The 18,369-nt window shown below is 44.6% G+C and overlaps 2 protein-coding genes across 3 annotated transcripts in view; one reads left to right on the forward strand and one right to left on the reverse strand.

Moving 5' to 3' along the window:
- The window catches only part of LOC132906030 (uncharacterized), a 171,758-nt gene that overhangs the window by 71,100 nt on the left and 82,289 nt on the right, over nt 1–18,369 (forward strand). The gene's annotated exons all lie outside the window — the stretch shown is intronic.
- LOC132906027 (solute carrier organic anion transporter family member 74D) overlaps nt 1–18,369 on the reverse strand; it is an 86,929-nt gene that overhangs the window by 65,691 nt on the left and 2,869 nt on the right. For both annotated transcript variants that reach the window (XM_060957859.1, XM_060957858.1), the window contains exon 2: nt 18,318–18,354. The gene's annotated coding sequence lies outside the window, so the exon portion shown is untranslated. The remainder of the gene's footprint in view (nt 1–18,317; nt 18,355–18,369) is intronic.

An 18,369-nucleotide genomic window follows, 5' to 3' on the forward strand; every position in this document is an offset into this window, starting at 1 on the left:
GCCACGCTGAACGCTACTACGCCCTTGTCCTACCGGCTTCTGCGGACGCAGACAGCTTCTGCGTCTCTCGCTTAGCCGCTCGACCCTTTTCAGCCTCGCCCTTTGCACTCGTGCCAAGTCTACTCTCCGGTTCTTGTTCGTTCGTTTCCACCGTTTTACGTTCGACGATATCGACGAACACGAATCGTTGCCTTTCCCTTTTCTATTCTCCGTGCTTCTTATTTATACGTTTCGTTTAACGATAAGAGCGACAGATTATCGGACACGGCGTACAAACTTCTTCGATTTGTATCGAGACACGGATAGAGCACAGAGAGAAGAGGAACGCGATTCGAAGCGTATGAACGACGATGCGCGTAATGAGAGCAGGTGTGTGTCGCGTGGTAAGAGAAGAGTAGTAGTCGAAGAGCCTCGTGAGAGAGGGAAGAGCTTTGAAGATGCTGTTGCCAACGGTTGTAGAAGGACAAGCGAATCCCTCCTTCGCCTCGTAGGAACGTGTGCTTTCGTGGAGGTTAAAGTGGCGATCGATGTACGCACTCCTCGACCACACCCGTCGATGTTCCTCTCCTTTGGCTGGCTTGCCGAACTTGGAGGAATCGATACTTGTATCGCGTCATTGAATATCGAATAGGCGCGCGGATATGCTCGGATAATATCACGACAGACTTCGAACCAAACTTATCTAAACGCGATTAACGATCGATTTGCACTTACCTTCGAGTGTATTTTTCGGATTATTTTATTTCCTATTGGATCTCGTAGCCAGAAGATAATAAATTAGGCCTTTTATCGGGAACGATAATTTCATGATAAATTGTTTTTAAATGAGGTTGAATTGTAAATGCGACGATTGTCACGTCGTTGGACGTCAGAACAATGATTGCCTAGTAACTCGACTTTCTCGTTAATAAATTAGCGTGAATTTAAACGAGCATCGTATTACACACGCGTGGCCGATAGGCGTGGTACATACTTGTTCTGAATACAACATTTTTCGATATTAATACTCACTTTCCTTCGACCGATCAATGGCTTATGCAACACCCGATACGATTGCGGGACTGATTATTAACATAAAAGTGCATTGAACTGGGAAACAGTAAGAAAAACGACGTTCTCGTTCGTATCTTAATCAAGCATCTACGCGCAACCGCTAGCAAAGAAAGAATTTACCACGATGTTAAATCGAACGGTCCCGTTTAGAGGGAGAGGGAGAACCTAAAACTGTATATATCACGTACGAAATAGCTGTTTGCACGACTGATGCGTCTCGTCAATTGGTTTTAAATCTCACGACGAGGTTTGCCCTTCGGGCTCCTCCAGCAGAGGTCACGGTTAAGGTCTGGCCTGCAGTGTCATATCATTTCGGACGGCCGTGTAGGTCACTACTTTTTAAACGAGACGATCACGTGCTTCAACGCTTTCAATTTTATGCACCGAAGCATCGTCGAGGTGATATCCTTGAAGCGTTGTTAATCTTTGCTCGCCCAAAGATATTCCATTTCCATTCCTCTAGGAACATCAACTTTCAATTAGTTCGCCTGTACCAAACCGATGCTTTCCGTTTAGCCAAAACGTTTCACGGAAAATTTAGAAAATTTCAAATTCTCGTTACGTACAAATTCTCGAAACTTTACGTAAAATAGCATTGCTAGCACTGTTCGGTGGTAACGTCGTTCGTTCAGCCCTGCGTGTCAAACTTCCGTAGGACGTGCCAACGTACCCGATACACGATCGGTGCATCAGTACCGGTTCTTTCGAGTAGATAGTTGGTGAAAAAGTACGGTCGACTGAAAGCCTTGATTTTAACAGGAGGCCAGACGGAAAGAGACTCGTCCGCGCAATTGCAGCCGCATCAGGCTCCACACACAAGGTTTATTCTTCGATCTGCTCCAGTAGGGGTCGCGGTTAAGGTCTTGCCGGCAGTGTCAGATTATTTTGGACGGGCATGTAGGTCAGCGCGAGCAGCCAGAGCGAACTATACGCTGGCGAGAGCACGTCTGGCCCGGACTCTCGCATATTAGCGGACCAGATTGAAACACAATCAATTTAATGAAGCGAATCATCCCGCCACGACGAGGGCCAAGGGCGAATCTCTTTAAAAGTCTGATTCACCTGTTTGCTCTGACCTCTCTTACTCTCGACTGTGACGTCCAACACCGAGAGAGGAGTCCTGACCCGGGAATGGGAAAGAAAGTTGCGAGACGAAAGAAAGCCAATCATCGATCGATTGATATCAACTGATTTAATGGTTCGTCCCTGCTAGGGACGGGACGCGGTGCAGCTTGCAGCCTGCCGCTGACGACTACGTTCCGCGACCGAATTCTCCGTTTCGACCACAATACGAGAAACGGAGCAATGGTAAATAGAGAAATATCGGAGAAAATATTCCATGGATGCGACGGACAATCGTCGACTAAATTGATGTCAATGTATCGGCCATGATAAATACGATAGCGTCGATATTTTCCATCCTTCCAATTGACACTGTTTCACGCGTTTAAAAGAAAGGGTGACCGCCTACGCGTACGACCCAAAATTGGTTACCGGTATCGTGAACATTATTTGCATTCCAACGCGACTACTTCGGTGCGACACCCGGCTTGCCTCGTATCATCAATTGCGATCATGAGGCAACAAAAACCGAATGTATCATATAAAATGCCTTGTTTAAATGCGGCGCGTCCCGATTCCGATCCCCACAGCGATCTCCGCATTACGAAATCGTCTGGGACAGGAGCTGTCGAGTCTTTGTTGATAATTCACGAATCGATGAAACATCGAGCGTCGTCGTTTCGAAGAACGTGATCGTGGTCGATATTTTAAAAAGTTCGACCTCTGATCGTGCCACGATAAAGAATAAGTTCTGCTAAATCGTAAAAGAAAATAATGGGAACGTAGCGATTTACGTCGAAGTTGCTGAATAACTATGTGTCTACCTAACTTCGGATCATCCAACTATCAAAATCCCTCGATTCATTGCAAACAAGCGATCGTCGTAAAGTTGTCTTAACGCGGGACGACTCCGGCTTAACCGATATATCCCATGGACAGAGCGCGGCGAAATTGACAAATACTACAATGAACATTGATTTAATAATACCAGCGAACGATTCCCTGCTGGCGATTTCTAAATACGTTCTCCACGAGTTTCTCAAAAATAACCGTCCCTCTCTGGAACTGCAAAAATACGCGAGCTACCACGGCACACGTGCATATTATCGCCGCTGCTACGTTGTTATGCTAAACGATTTATACGCCGATGATTTATGCGCTGCGATATATAACGTACTGATGCGCCATTACTTGTCAGATTAACGGGATACTTCGCACGGATTTACTCGTAACCCGCGCGTTACTTTTTGCAGAGCACGACGGATAGAAACACGCTGCTAACTATGTAGTAAAATAGCCGGGGACGCGCCAAGTACGAATCGTACACGGTCGCCACCCAGAACAGCTTACAATGGTGACAGTCCATAAAAGTTGAGTTTCGAGAAACGCACGGAGAAAAGATTTTAAGCGTCGTTTTGCTTCGGGATCGGCGCAGCGAGAAATCGAATTTTCGGCCGAATTTATCGCTAGTCGCTGGACGAAAAAGTATGACGTCAACGTACGATCGACAGATACGAATTAAAGAAAAAGAAGAAACAGCATTTAATCGTCAAGCTTGACGAGTAATCGACGTAATACCTGGTCTTTCGTAATTTATAGAAAATGCCAAACAGAAATTGATTGCTCGATCTGTGAATTGTCAAAGTGCACGACGAATATACCGAAAACTAACTCGACCAGTTAATTCTTGACCCAGTCCCAGACCCGTTTGCATATTTCATTCCCAGAAGCAAGTCGCAAATCAACAGCCGCAGGAAAAGAGAAGATCACGAGGCGAGACAGCGACGATCCCCTTTTCGTTCGTGGTAACGCGGACAAATGGCGCCGATACAAAGTCACCCGGCACACAAATACGATCCCAAGAAGCTCCACCTCGCGAGAAGCTATGAGGCTGGAATACGCGAAGTAACCAACTATTAGTAACCCAGACTTTAGTATTCCCGCGGTGTCGTCTCGTACGAGACTTCCTCATTCCAGAGTTGAGCTATTGCGAAGCTATCCTCCGCCCCCGCTACGCATCGCTTCTCTCTTCATTTTCTTCCTTCTTTCTCTTCTGCTTCGTTTCTTCCATCTTATTCTTATCCTTTGCCTTCTTCTTCTACTTTTTCTTCTTCCACTTCTGATGTTGTTGCCACTTCATCCACAGTCCAATCGCGTTATTCTAGCGATTACGTACACTCGTCTCGAACGTTCTTCGCCATATTCACAGACTCGCTTTCCTCTTCGTAATTTTTCCATCTTTCGTCTTTGCCCGCTTCTCCCCCGTTTCGACCATCTCGTTCGTACTCGCGTGACTTCCCTCCAACCCTGTTACACATCCTACGATCAATTCGACACGGAGAATACGCAATTTTGTTGTCGGCAAGCCTGTTCCCAGCAAAGCAAAGCTCGTGTAGGAGTCGGAAACACGTGTTACAGCATACAGGATACGTCGAGGAGTCACGATCCCGTAAATATCGAGCTGACAAAGTTCTTTCGAACGGAACAATTTCGCTAATCCACGGTTGATAGATGAGATCGTAATCGAACGAATCTCCGCCGTGCCTATGGTCCCTGTAATTCTTCTTACAGCGGCGAAACGATTTTTCATCTTTCCTGTTGGCCAACAGCGTTCTCTCTAACGTCTTAGCTAAGCAAATACCGGTTAACGAGATTGTCTTACCGAGGAACGGTCCCGTTAATCTTAAAAACACAATTCGTTTCTCGCTAAAGCGCCAAGAGAGAGGAGACCGCGCGCAAGCAGTTCCAGGAAAATGAATCTAGGAACCGAAACCGATTCACGACCGGTCTTTTCGTCTTTCCTAGACGAAACTACTAACGACAGTGGAGAAAACTCGTCGCGTTCGCGGCAACGCGAAACGACACGTGCGATCGAAAGATGAATGGCCGATGCGCGTATCTATTATGCCCGATCGGTTGTGCCTTTTTTTCTTTTATAAACCTGATCAGGCCAGATCATAGTCGAGTACAAGTAGGAATTTTTCAACGAAAGTAGGATACAACTGTTCCTTTTCACCTTAACGTTTAATTAGCTAATCCTCGCAACAAAAATGGTAAACGAACTGCTACAAGTTGCTAAGAGAAACAACTTTCTCTTATTTTTAATATATCCTAAAAGCTTGATTGCGTAATGTTCGTGGAAATTAAACGAAAGGACGCGTCAGAGAACGAAAATAGTTGACGCGAGTAGCGTGCACGAGCGTGCTAAAGGAAAGGGTTGTCTCCCTCGTTTATGATTCGCGTTATGCAACTGCATTAAGAAAATTGACGAGCCACGAATTAAACACGCGGTACGACGTTTTAAAATCTCGTTACATCGTCCAGATGATTTATAACGTTTGCCTGCTTCTTTTCCTTTTTTTTTTTTTTTTTTTTTTTTTTTTGAAATTTAAATCTCGTATTTCGACGAAGAAGAAACGAAATTTGTCAGTGACTTTGCCACGTTTTTGCCCACCCCCCTCCCGACTCCTTTTATCGTCGATGACGAAAGTCGACCCACTTAACTAAGTGAAAAAAGTCGACAGGACACGCTCGCTGTGCGTGCGACGAAGTCACCAGCCGAAGGAAAAGTCAGAACCTTTCATTGTGATAATGATTCCCGATCGACGCGATACGATCTCGGAATCGAACGTTATTACGATGCTAATTTTATAGCAAATAAATGGTAGCCTTAACGTGGGATATTGAAATCAGTTGCAATGTAAAAAATTATTAATCGTAGCAAGCGGAAAATCGAAAGTAATACTCGTTAAACGTTAGTAAGGTAAAACTGGCGTGGTGATCGAGAAAACAAATACGATTCTTTTTGCACGATAGAATCGCAGCAACTTTGTTCGGCTTTTTACTTGCTTCTCGAGAAGATCTCATCCCGATGAACAGAATATTCTTGCAACTTAACGATCGATATTACTAGCGAGGTTCGCTTTATCGCGGTGTGACGTGACGGGAGAAAGGAAGCGTGATCGGAGTAGAAATTACTTTAGATGGAAAGCAGCGGCCGAGGAGAGTGCTTTGAAAAGTTTCGCGAGGAACACCGACAGGGAAAGTGGATGAAAGTATTACGTGTTCGAAACCCCCCGTCCTGGGAAATAAATGGCCAGAGATTTACGGTTTCGCGCGTTCCTACCAGTTCCAACCGCGTCATAAACAACGCCCACTCTACGAATTTCATTTCCCCTGTAGACATTCCGCGAATCACATTGTAGCTCAACGTTAGAAGTTTCCTACACCGAACCTTTTCCCGAGTCGCGTGATATTTTCAGCGTAAGAAGCAGATGCATCGTCGCAATGTATTTTTTTTTTTTTATATCGCAATTGTAGGATATATAATAAAAATCGTGTGTACAATGGTTATCGTTAGTAAAAACGTAAATAGATCGGGAGTACAAAAAACGAATAAGAAAGTACAATTTGTAATATGCATAGTACCCATACGTCTTTCATTACGAATGATAAATAACCTAGGGAGAGTTGATAAACCACCCCTATCGAAGCAAACCTCCTCGTCACCAAGCATCAGAAAATATAAATCAATCGATGGTTCTCGTTGTTAGCCATTCGAGTACCCTCAGCCATCGAAAGAGGATCTTTTCAAATCGCGAATAAATCATTCTCCGCAACGAGCATCGAGTAGCATCCGACATTTACGAGTGCCACTGTAAATGCTATCGGCAAGAAGGAAAAGGGAATCGGTGCCACGAAATCCCGCACGATCTGTCCCGTGGCGAGCGTGTGACCGTGAATTCGCGAACCGAACCAGGTTATCGACAGCACCGAGCGAGTTTTTCCTCGTACAAACGGACAGATCGTGGCAGGAAAGACTCTCCTCCTCCTCCTCCTCCTCTGCCGCCGCCGCCGCAGCTCGTATCTCTCTTGTACTTCTCGATGTGCATCGCGTGTGGGAAGATGACAATGCACCGGTGGCCTCGCGCCCGATACGCCTTACGTGGTTACGCTCTCGCAGCCCCGGGGAATTCTCTCTGTACGAGCGTGTAACTCGCGCACGATCGTCTCTTTTCCTCTCCATCTCGCATCCTCGTTATTTTTCTCTCCTCTCTCTCTCTCTCTTTTTCTCTCTCGTCTAACGATTCGCTAGCAGCGCATTGATATTCTAGCGCGGCCATCGCGTACGCCCCTGGCAAATGCCCAGTTATGCTTCTCTTTCTTCCTTTTCCTTTGCCTACGATCGCGAAGGACGAAATGATAGATCGATCAGCGTCTATTTCCACGCAGCCATCGACGCATCGATATCCGTGGAAAATCGGCTTCCAGAGAAACGGGGTGGTGCACCCCGGCCGTTTCTCTACCTGCCACTTGACCACCGCTGACCGTAGGTGGAAAAGTTAATGATATCGTGGGCGGACGGTGTTCGTTGTGCTGGTCAAGACACCAGGCTCGTCCGCAAGGTCCGTTCATTGATCTTACTTTTAGCAATTTCGTCCGGAGTGCGAGCTGTTACGGAGGGGATATACGAGACTCTTTAACGGTGGTGTTTTTAGCACTTCTCTCAACTTCTTGCACGGTTACTGCAAAAAGAATGCGACCGGTCGTGTGGAACGTAGAGCCTAGGAAGAAACAATTTGCCAAGGGTTACGGATTGCTCAATTGGTTAGACAGTCTGAACCGGTTAATGAAAGGCCAATGTTTGAGTTCTGGCCCATCTGATATTCGCTAATCGATAATTTAATATATCCTTCGGTGCCACTTCGGTTCCTTGAAATTTTTAAGCTAAACGAAAGTCTATCTTTAAGAAGCACGAATTTCTTCAACGTTTGTCGTTCTAGAGGTTATCGATTAAAGAAAAGCAAAGAACGAACAAACAGGCACACGCCTATCGTTCGACATGCCGCGCGTACACGTTCGTCGTATTGTTATTCGCGCGACGACCGCTACGGCCCTGGCAGATGCTCAGTTTTTCTATTAGACTCAACGTCAAACCTTAGGAATGTCTTCTGGCAGGAGATAGGCCTGCAAGCCACATTTCCATTCGCACATCTCATAATACTCCAACGACCCATTGTGGCGCAAACGCGTACCACTAAAAATCTGTCTCTTCTCGTAGAGAAATCACTGGCACGTGAACGTTAACCCGCGGTGCCGTTACCACGGGTCCAAAATACGACTGAGAAACGCGAAAGAGTTCGTTAGCGCCTCGATATTTCGCAAAAAGATACACGCGAATCACACTGGTAATTAGACGAGCGCTGAGAACAATTTCGACCAGTTTCTTTCACAGTTAGTATGTCTAGTTTGCCAACAGCAGTTTGGAAACAACTTTAACGAAGAGTATGGAAGAATGTACTGTACGGGAACGGTTTAATTTCCGGTTGAAAGAGAAGAATAGGAAAAAGAGGCGAAGCCTTTGTTTAAGGGAAGATATCGTCACGCCAATGGCCGCTATCTAGAACACGAAAATCGTGGGATATAACTGGGTCACACCACGTTTCATTCTCGTTTCGATGACGACGGCGAGACAAGACGTTCTAAGTGGAAAATGAGCGAGTGCTCGCTACCGTTCATAAGGTTAAACGAGTGTGCTGCAAACAGTTCGCCGTGTGTAACATTGTTAACTATCCCGAGTAGGGAAGAATATAACCGTCGCCGAGTGAAAACGCGTTCATCATCCAGCGAACGGTGACTATCGTACGATAATTGCAGGTAATTGGATAATTTGTCGGAAATACAGCCGCGTGTATCGCACGATTGACGGGAACATCGTGCAACTAGGAAAAGTGAACGCGTAATTACGACAAAGAAGTATTATAGGGAAGAAGAATATCCACGAGACTCTATTACTCGATCCTATGCTCCGTGCACTTGCTTCTTAACGCGTTTCATACCGTGTGCGTCCGTGTTTTTGGCGCGCGATAAAATTTCCATTCAACCCACTGACGTTCCGAGTGTATGGAAAAGCAGGAGATGACGTACACGTGACTGGAAGGGAAAATCGCGCGCGAAGATCGCGTTCACGGAACGTATTAATGAATTTCATCGTTCGAGATCAGACAATCGTTCATTTTTGCTTCTGCTGTTTCGCGTCTTCCGAAACGGCACTAACCACGATACTTTTGAACCGCTGCCGCGAGAATTTCGCTATTAACGTTACGTAAAACCATTCGTTTCGCGGCAGATATTCACGAATGAATATTTATCATCCGGGTATCCATGTTACTATCTAAGGAGCGATTCATTCCCTTCGACAACTCTATAATTCATAAATGACACGACAATAAACCACGATGTTTGTTGCAATACGCGGTGTATCTCGTGGCAAAGAATGAGACGCTCGTTAAAGAGTCACACTCGACTCATTCATTAATCGCAGCTTATTTATCCTGCCTACCGATCGCCGCCAATCCACTTGCCATAATTTACCTATAACAATTACCTACATAATAATACGGATAAGGAATAGGGTTGTCGTATAGTCTGCTGGAAAGACTGAAAACACGACTTCTTGGAAATGCTAATTATCTAATTTATAGACTTTGTACGCTCGAAGCACGTTCCAAGGATGACGGACCGAGGAAAACGTGGTCGTCGTGAAAGTCGACGAACGCCTACGAGATGCTGATTTAAATCGCGCCATCATTGCGCCTCTGCCAATCGTACACTGCGCGATAAACGTCTCGGGCAAGGTGTGTTTCGTTAATCGTGATAAGCGAAGATGCGGGTAGATCACGATGCCTTTTACAGGTGAATGTGACAACAGGTGAACCTTGTATTGGAATAATTTATTCGGAAGAAATGAACCGTCGGTAGAGACTATGGTTCGGTAGCGTTTTCCTAACTGACCGTACATCTCACACGTAATATCAAAAGCTCATTTCACGAACACGGGTTCCAAGAACTGGTAGAAATGATCAATTAACGAAATAATATTCTGGCCAGCTAACGCAATACTACGGTACATGCGATTCGTTAACGCGACCGTATACGCGTGTACTGTGCGCAATTCCGGAACAAACGAAAGTAAAATTTCACTCCCTATTCGATCTTGGCTAATTTCATATTCATTGGATCGTAAATTTATGCATCTTATATATCTCTCTGTAGTTTCTTGCCTCGATATTCGAAAACAAAAGCATCGAAACACTAAAACTTCTTCTCGAGGACGTTATATCGATTTTCGACGCTGTTCGCTCGCTAACACAACGCAAAGGATGGATATTGAAAGATTTAGGTACAGTAGTTCGGCCCTGACCGTCCGATCGCCGATAGAAATGTCTCCGGTGGCCGACAATGACCTTTCCTTCGTTTCTGCCGTTCTTTCTAACCGCCACGCTAATTGCTTCGCTGGATCGACGAGAAAAGCTACGAGGAAAAGAAAAAGAAACGAAGCAGACGACGAACCGATAACCGACGTGCTGCGCAAATTCTCTTTCCTTTATCCAATTTTAAAGTGGGTTACACGAACGGAACAGGCTCGACAGAGGAAACGTGTGGAGTTAGAAAAACGTCGAATCTAGGTTAATCGATTGCCAGGTGAAATTTGGCAATTCGCCTGATTAAAATTTGTTTCCGCCTCGAGATTTCTCCGCGTACTTTAAATATTTCTTGATATTCAAACGAAACCAACTTTCTCGATCTTATGGTAATCCAGCGCCTTAAAATTCTAACGGGTCCACAGGAAATATTTACGGAAGAATCTTTCGAAACGTTTACGATTTTCGTACTAAATTACACCGCAATTACAAGCGCAAACCAACCTCGTGGCTCGGTCCAGTTACTCGTCATTCACAGTTCGTTAAAAAACAACGATCGATCGTGCGCCGAGATCGTTCAGCAGAATTCACCGTCATCGACCGGGTATCAAACGATCGCGATGACACAAAACGAGCGATGAACTTAATTAGAATCGAGTAACATCTAGCTGACGGAGTATCGAATCTCGCAACGGAACTGGAGCGTGTTTTCGCCAATTAACGATATTAATGAAGGCATATTTGCCATTTGCCGCGAAGCGCGAGTTCGCGCACCGACGCGAGATACAAGACTGATCGATAGGCGACATTCGCGCTACGCGATTTGCATATGTGTATATGCAAATTCCTAGGTAATACAGTCAATAGCACGTAATGTACGCGTTTCTGGCGTGGCGCGTTATAAATCTCGTCGCTGGCCGATATTCTTGAATGGCATGATCCGGATAAATGCACATGCATATTCGTCGATGCGATATTAGTTTCGGTTGCAGCGGCAAATAGCGAGCTACGAAACTCTGCGACGATATGTATAACCGCACCTGAAAGAGATTAATTTTGCTTCTTTCTTTTTTAGGTCATTCTCAGTCCGCTTGATTTTTTCCATCTTCTAGTTTTTCCTCTTTTTTTTTTTTTTTTTTTTTTTTTGACTAATATAAGACAATGATGAAAATCAATGCTCGTCGGTTTTTTTATACAAATAATAAACTTTAATTATTCGTTTAAAAATTAAACGACCGTACAGTGGCATTCGGCTAAATCGATACTGGGAAACGTAAAAAAAGCGTCGACCCTTGGAACGAATTTATCGAGATACGAACGATCGAACCACAGTTGCTGCTTCCTTCCATAAACGTCGCTGGTAGAAGTTCATCCCTGGTCAATCTCGAGCGATTATCTCATTTTCCAAGACACGGTCGTCAGGGTAACCGGCACCGTTGTCACAATCGACGAAGATGGAGTGGCGCCAAATGTCGTGGATGCAATTCTCAGGGAGTACCGGGTGAATGACAAGTAAATCAAGCGTATAATTGGAATTCAATTCGCACAGTGGCACAGATACACGGCATTAGAATTCCGCTTGCGGGCCTCGCCGTTGTACGCTAGCTGCTTGAGGCGAACACGCACGCGCGTGCACGCGCACAAACTCGTCGACTGCAAAGGCAAGGTGTAAACCGGCGATCCGTCTTGCAAGGTATCGCGAGGACGGTGATACGATACGCGAATCGCCGCCCCATTTCGAGAAGGAAAGTGCAGGAATGCGCTAATGAACAAGCAGAATCGGTCTGCGAGTAGGCGTAAGAATGCGATTCTACGATCGTAAATTACAGCTAGGGTACACGCGTTACTTGGCTACGGGATAGCGAGAATGAAACCAAGTACCAGTGTTCTCTTGTTTCGATCGGACTCGATTCTACCAAGATTATTATCCTATTACGTTGTGATTAATCGATAAAACCCTTCGTCGTGCAAGAATTATTCTCAAGACGAAGAAATAAAACGGTCTGGTGTGACTGAAACGAGCTGTATGGTTCTTGCTAGAGCGAATCTGATACCAAACCTCTCGCAGGGAAAACCCGCACGCGACAAAATATTCGAACGCGAGACGAGCACGGTTTCTCGATTCAATTCTATCGCGAAACCTTCCGCGACGGGATTTTACATTTACGTGACTCGTATTGTTTCGCTCCCAAACACCCAGTAGACTCTCGATTGCACTCGACACTGAAACTCGCCGGGACAGAGGGCATAAATAGATAACTGCATCGACCGCTCGAGAGGCTATCGCAATCCGAACGCAACGTGCCCTCGCTTTGTACGAGAATATCAAGCCTGAGCATGCTCCAATATCGCCTTCTTACGCGTATTTCACCCATGTATCTAGCGCAAGAACTTCCAAAAAAATAGAAATACGCGAAACGAGACCTCGCAATGTCGAATATTTCTTCACCATTAAGGTACACTTTAGAAATATTCGCTACCTTGTAGACGCCAAGTAAAACGCCAGTTGGAAAATGGAAAAGGGAACGAGCTGCTGGAAGGCAGAGGGCAAAATACAAACGACAAAAGGTAGAACAGCACGATGGCAAGATATCATTGGTAGGAAGGGTGCCGGTGGCGACAGTAGGGGGTGCACGGGACTAGAACCTAGAAGGTTAACAAAATCAATACCAGTGGGTGGTAGAGCTGGTGGTCGGCTTGCTGGGGGGCTAGGTCGGCCACTGACCTTTATCCAGGCCAACTGCATCATCCCCATTTCTACGCGCGCACGCACACAGCAGAGGTCGTCTATTTTCACGGTGAACCATTTTCGTCGGATGAAAACAATCCGACCATACATACGATCTCGTACAGTCGCCTACTATTACTCTGAATGTCTGAGTAGAAACAGAGAAGGAGGAAGCCGGGGTCTCGACCTTTCACGCTTGATGGAATCGCGACCATCGATCCTGCCAATAAACGCTTCCTCGACCGTGCTCTCATCCGAGTAACCCCTCTCTGGAACTCGCACCCTGGCAAACGACTGGTTTACCGACTGTCTTTCGAAGAATTAAAAGCGACCAAGATGGTAATTCGTTTCGATCGAACAGAATATAAAGGGTGGACGGTGCGACTCCAAAAGCAATCAAGGGAAGGATATCGAAGAAAAAAGAATACAAGTATAGAAGGCGGAGAGGTTGTTTCAGTGAAATTCATTGCGCCTTCTCACGACGCGGACGAATGAAATGCTGCTCTTTAACACGAATCAGTGACACCGATAAGCGGTGCATTTAATCAGCGTTTTAGTCGCCGACCTTAAAATGTCAGAGAAATATTCGTTTTATCGGATTTATCGCTTTCGTCCGTGTCTCCCTTCGATGAAACAGCCTAGCAACTGGCTCGATCTAAGGTTCTTTTAACACCTAAATCGCATCGAATAGCTGATGCACGTTTCTCTGCGTTATCGAACGACCAGATCGCTCGCTTACAAATTCCAGCGATTAGCCTAGTTAGGCGGGAGGAAAATAGCAAGTGGAATAACGCGTATCTGCGTCGTCAATCTGAAAATAACGAGAGCACGAAGGGCTGTTTTAGATCTTACGAGTTGCTCTGAAACGGCCCAATGGGATATCTTTCGTCACGCGAAGTGCCACGAAAATACACGATTCTGCATGTTCCACGTTTAAAATTCGATCCGTCCACTTTCATTACCAAGTGAATACGTTCGCTCCGAGCAGTTAAAAGTTTGCGATAAAACAAGATTCACGATGGAACATAGATCTCGAAAATCGTATGCTTTAGCGTCTGAGATATTCTACGTAACACGCGCAGAAGCGTTTTCAGAAAATGTTAAAAGACGTCCACGATGCGTGCAGCTGTCGCGTATATATTCACGTTTAAGACGAATCATTAGACCACGTCGTTCCATGGAACAAAGTTGGCGCGTATCTTGTACGAGTTTCGCTGAACATCGCCTTTAACTATCAGCAAATGCTAGGCGGAACTGAACTTCTGTGAACCGAATTGGACCGCCAAAGTTAAAGTTCATTTCGTCTATATATAGGTTACTTAAAATTACTAATCCTAGCCGAGAAATTTGATAATCGAGATTATTATTAATTCTATCACAGTGCCATCTTCTCTACCCGCGATGCATGTAATACGGAATACAATACGTAAGAAATTCGATCGAACACGATGTTTGAACGGTCAAATTGTTCGCGTACTATCGTATCACGCGATCTTGTAACTTCGAAGACTCGACTCTATAAATCTCGTATATAAAATCGTTGCAAGAAGATAGAAACTATCATTACACATCATTAGACCGATCGAGTAATGCCGAGTCATAAAACACCAGTGTTCGTATCAGCGCTTCGATAAACGATGCAACGCTTTAAAGACAAAACGAAACTAACAAGATTTTATGTGCGAGAGGGACTATAAAATATAAAAGTCGGCTACCTGAACGCGACTTAATCGGTCAAAGAGAGACAGAGAGAGATAGAGAGAGAGAGAGAAAGAAAAGAAACGGCCGGTTGAAACAAGAGACGACGCATTAGCATTTTTACTAGCGAGAATTAGCATGCTACACGTTAGTGACTAGCGATGCCGCGATTTAGGCCAATGAACGTCGACGCCGGCGTCGATGATGGCGGTTGTCCTTGCCAAGCAATGTTATCCTGTCGGCAACTAAACCATCCGTCCACATGACCCGCTTTTTTCTAGGATGTGGGACGAACTACTAACGCACGCTCTCCTCTCCGTTGCTCTCTCTTTCATTTAGAAATCCACGCATGCAAGAACGCCGCTTCATTGACAGATTTCACGGCAAGCCGATCGCGATGCTTCATCGTTGTTCGATCCGCTCCATGGATCATAGGGTTTAGCGCAAACTATGCGCGATGTATGAATGCTAGTAATGATGTAATCGAATACGATTCGCGCATACGAAATTACCTCGCAACCGACCGATGCGGTAATATGAATTTAGAAGAGAAGATACGAGGAGAGGCAGGGAATTTGTAACTTTCCATTTGCTCGATAATTTTACTACTGTTAACGTAACAGATAACACAAAGGGGAGTAGTAAAATAAGCGATGAACGATGATGATACAGAAACGATACCTAGTTGATGGCGATTCGCAACTATCTAAATTCGATAATTCAATAGGTTGAACTGCGGATGATCGTGTAGTATTATATTGTCCAAAGTCCAAACAAAGTCTGAAAAAGAATGGAAATTATAGAATGTGTATTTTAAAATGCGGTATCATCCAAAGCCAATGACTAATTACGACGAACAAATTTACAGAATCGAACGAAGAACGTCTGGGCTTTAAGCAATTTTAATTTGCCTCGCAACCGAAGATTACAGTGTCATTCAATGTCTGTGACGAAGCATTTTTCACGGTCTAACAACGTCTGATCGGGTGTACTCTCCATTGCTAGGCCTGACCTCGAACGAAACGATACGCAGAATCGAGAGAATCGAACGATACACGATTAAACTACGCGGCCAGATCTACGCTATGTATAAGCAGAAAGGTTCAGTGAACGGGACATCGTTCTACAATAACGATAAGGGCTTTGCATATGCAGTACCATCGCGTGGCTGTTAATAGAATAGGGTGACGGAGGGTCTTGTTCTACGTCGATGGAACAAATGAAAAGAAATGACGGCCAAGATGAAGATAAATGGTTCGCGGTACTAGACTCGATCTCCTAAAAGTAACAGAGGCAAATCAGCAGAACGAATCAAACGTCTCGACGCGTCATTTCACAACATGTAAAGTTCATAACGCACGAGCGACGACCTCGTTCTGCTTCGCGTAGCGTGTTTCGTTCGTAATTTCACTCGTTCTTTTCCCTATCGCGCCAATGATTGCTCGATAATTAATATTAATTCCAAACTTCGTCGTGTCGACTATCATTTGCTTGACAAACATCGACTCTGCAATTCTCTTTTAAGCGAGGTCGTTGATGTTAAACAATGTTAGAGTAATTTAAGCGTGCACGTGTGTTTGTGAGACTCGTCTGGAATTTTGATACATATAATTAATTGACAACGTGGAAGATTAGAAAATGGAGGTTCGTCGTGATAGGAAAGCGTGGTCGTGTTCACACGGAAGATCGACTGGCATTCCCGACGGCCGTTTGGTTAACCTACGCGGAATTGCCGATTAGCCAATTCCCGCCGATGCAAATGACGCGGGATCGTACGACCGCCACTTCCGACGTATTATGTAGATATTCACGAGGCGAACGGAAATTTTGGTGTAGAAAGCTTCGCGTCCGTTCCAACCCGTCTCGCCTTCGAATATTTTGCGTTTCAAATCGCGACTGTGATTCATTCTACGCGAGTAGAACGCCCCTCTAAGCCTCTACCAGAAACTTCGTGGAATTCTTGAATTTTTATAACGCGCGCCGGCCAATGCGGACTTCCGTGAACCGATAGATCGGAACGTGAACAGCATTCTACACGAGCTAATCGGACATCGAGCAATGCATTGGCACTGTTCTCTGCTTTAGCGTAGTTTTCTAGAAATTACACAAATAATGTACAACTCGCGATGTATACAAAGAGAAACGTACGACAACAGGTCATCTTTTCCTTCGCCTTCCACGAAGTTAGCCATATTTTCATCTTCAAAGTGTATTCTCTCGTAAAACAAACAGTATGTCGACGATAGACACAGATTCATCTCGAGTCCTGCACGCATTATAAGGATAAGTGATACGCCGGCTATTGAACGCGCGTGTGTGTGTAAATACATGAGTCTCCACACGCATACTGCAATGAGATCGCATTGATTCCGCCGAGATAGGACACACGGTGGTAAATGAAACCGCGAGTCCAGGACTGGACGAGTTCAACTGGCAATTAGATCGGACAATAACCTTCTATCAACGAAGCTAAGGGTTTCAACTAAATTGCAACACGTTTACGCTCGACGCGGTGGACGGAGTAATCGTCTAACGGCGATCGATGGAATAATTTCGAATTTCGTGTTCCAGAAACAATGTACATCGATAGTAGGACAGATTGAAACGGTGTTGAAAGAGAAACGCGACAACGCGTTTAACGCGCGTTCATCAGTTAATTACGCGAAAAAATAGTTAAGTTACTTTCCGCATGCAACCGACCAAGCCACTAATTAGGCATAACAGCATGCAATGGAAACACGACACGTGACTTGTGTGTGCGTGTACCGGCACATTTGTTTTCTACGTACCGTTCTTTTACTCACGATTTCGGAGCAAAAGGTTAAGGCTATTCGTAAGCCTCCGAGAATTGTTAACAAAATAGCAGTGATAAAGAAACATAAAGCGAATAATACAAGTTTAAAATACAATAAAATGTAAAACATTATTATATAGAATATATAATAGATAACGTGAGAAATTGAAATTTAAAAAGAAAAAGTTTTGTTTTAGGTTCTAGTACGTTTTATATATTTATCATAAGGTGCGACTGTCCGAATGCTAATGAACGGTAGTACGTATCTCTGTTTTGCTGCTCTGAATTTCAATTTAGAGATATTCTCACTCTCATGTTGCTCGTTCGCTTTCCGATGTTGCCAGATTCTTACAGAATTGTAAATACATAGACCGAATTTTTCTCTAATATATATTGCTATTTTATATTTAAGCAATATAACCTCGTGCATTTCGTACATTGTCTATACGAGGTACAAAATTTTTAATTTACTGTCTCACAAACCTGTTGAACAACCTGTTTAAAAAAGGTTAGGAGTCAGTACATTTGAATTAATTTTCTCCTTGATGGCACAATTATATGATTAATGACTAGTTTTCTTGAATCTTTAAAAATATCGGCGTCGGCGTTTTACTAGCGTTTGCTTCACGACCTATCCTATGGAATTACAGTTTAACCCGACATCACTTCGCATATTAAGGTATAACCTATGTTCGAAACGTATAACGCAAGGCCATAGTATAACCCTAACGAATAATCTAAAGTTACAAAGTAGTATGGAAGGAAAGTCGAGACTCACCACATTGCTTTTCTCCAACGACGGACGGATGCTCCGGCTGCAATTAAAAAAA

Source organism: Bombus pascuorum, chromosome 4 (genome assembly GCF_905332965.1).
Source record: "Bombus pascuorum chromosome 4, iyBomPasc1.1, whole genome shotgun sequence".
NCBI lineage: Eukaryota > Metazoa > Arthropoda > Insecta > Hymenoptera > Apidae > Bombus > Bombus pascuorum.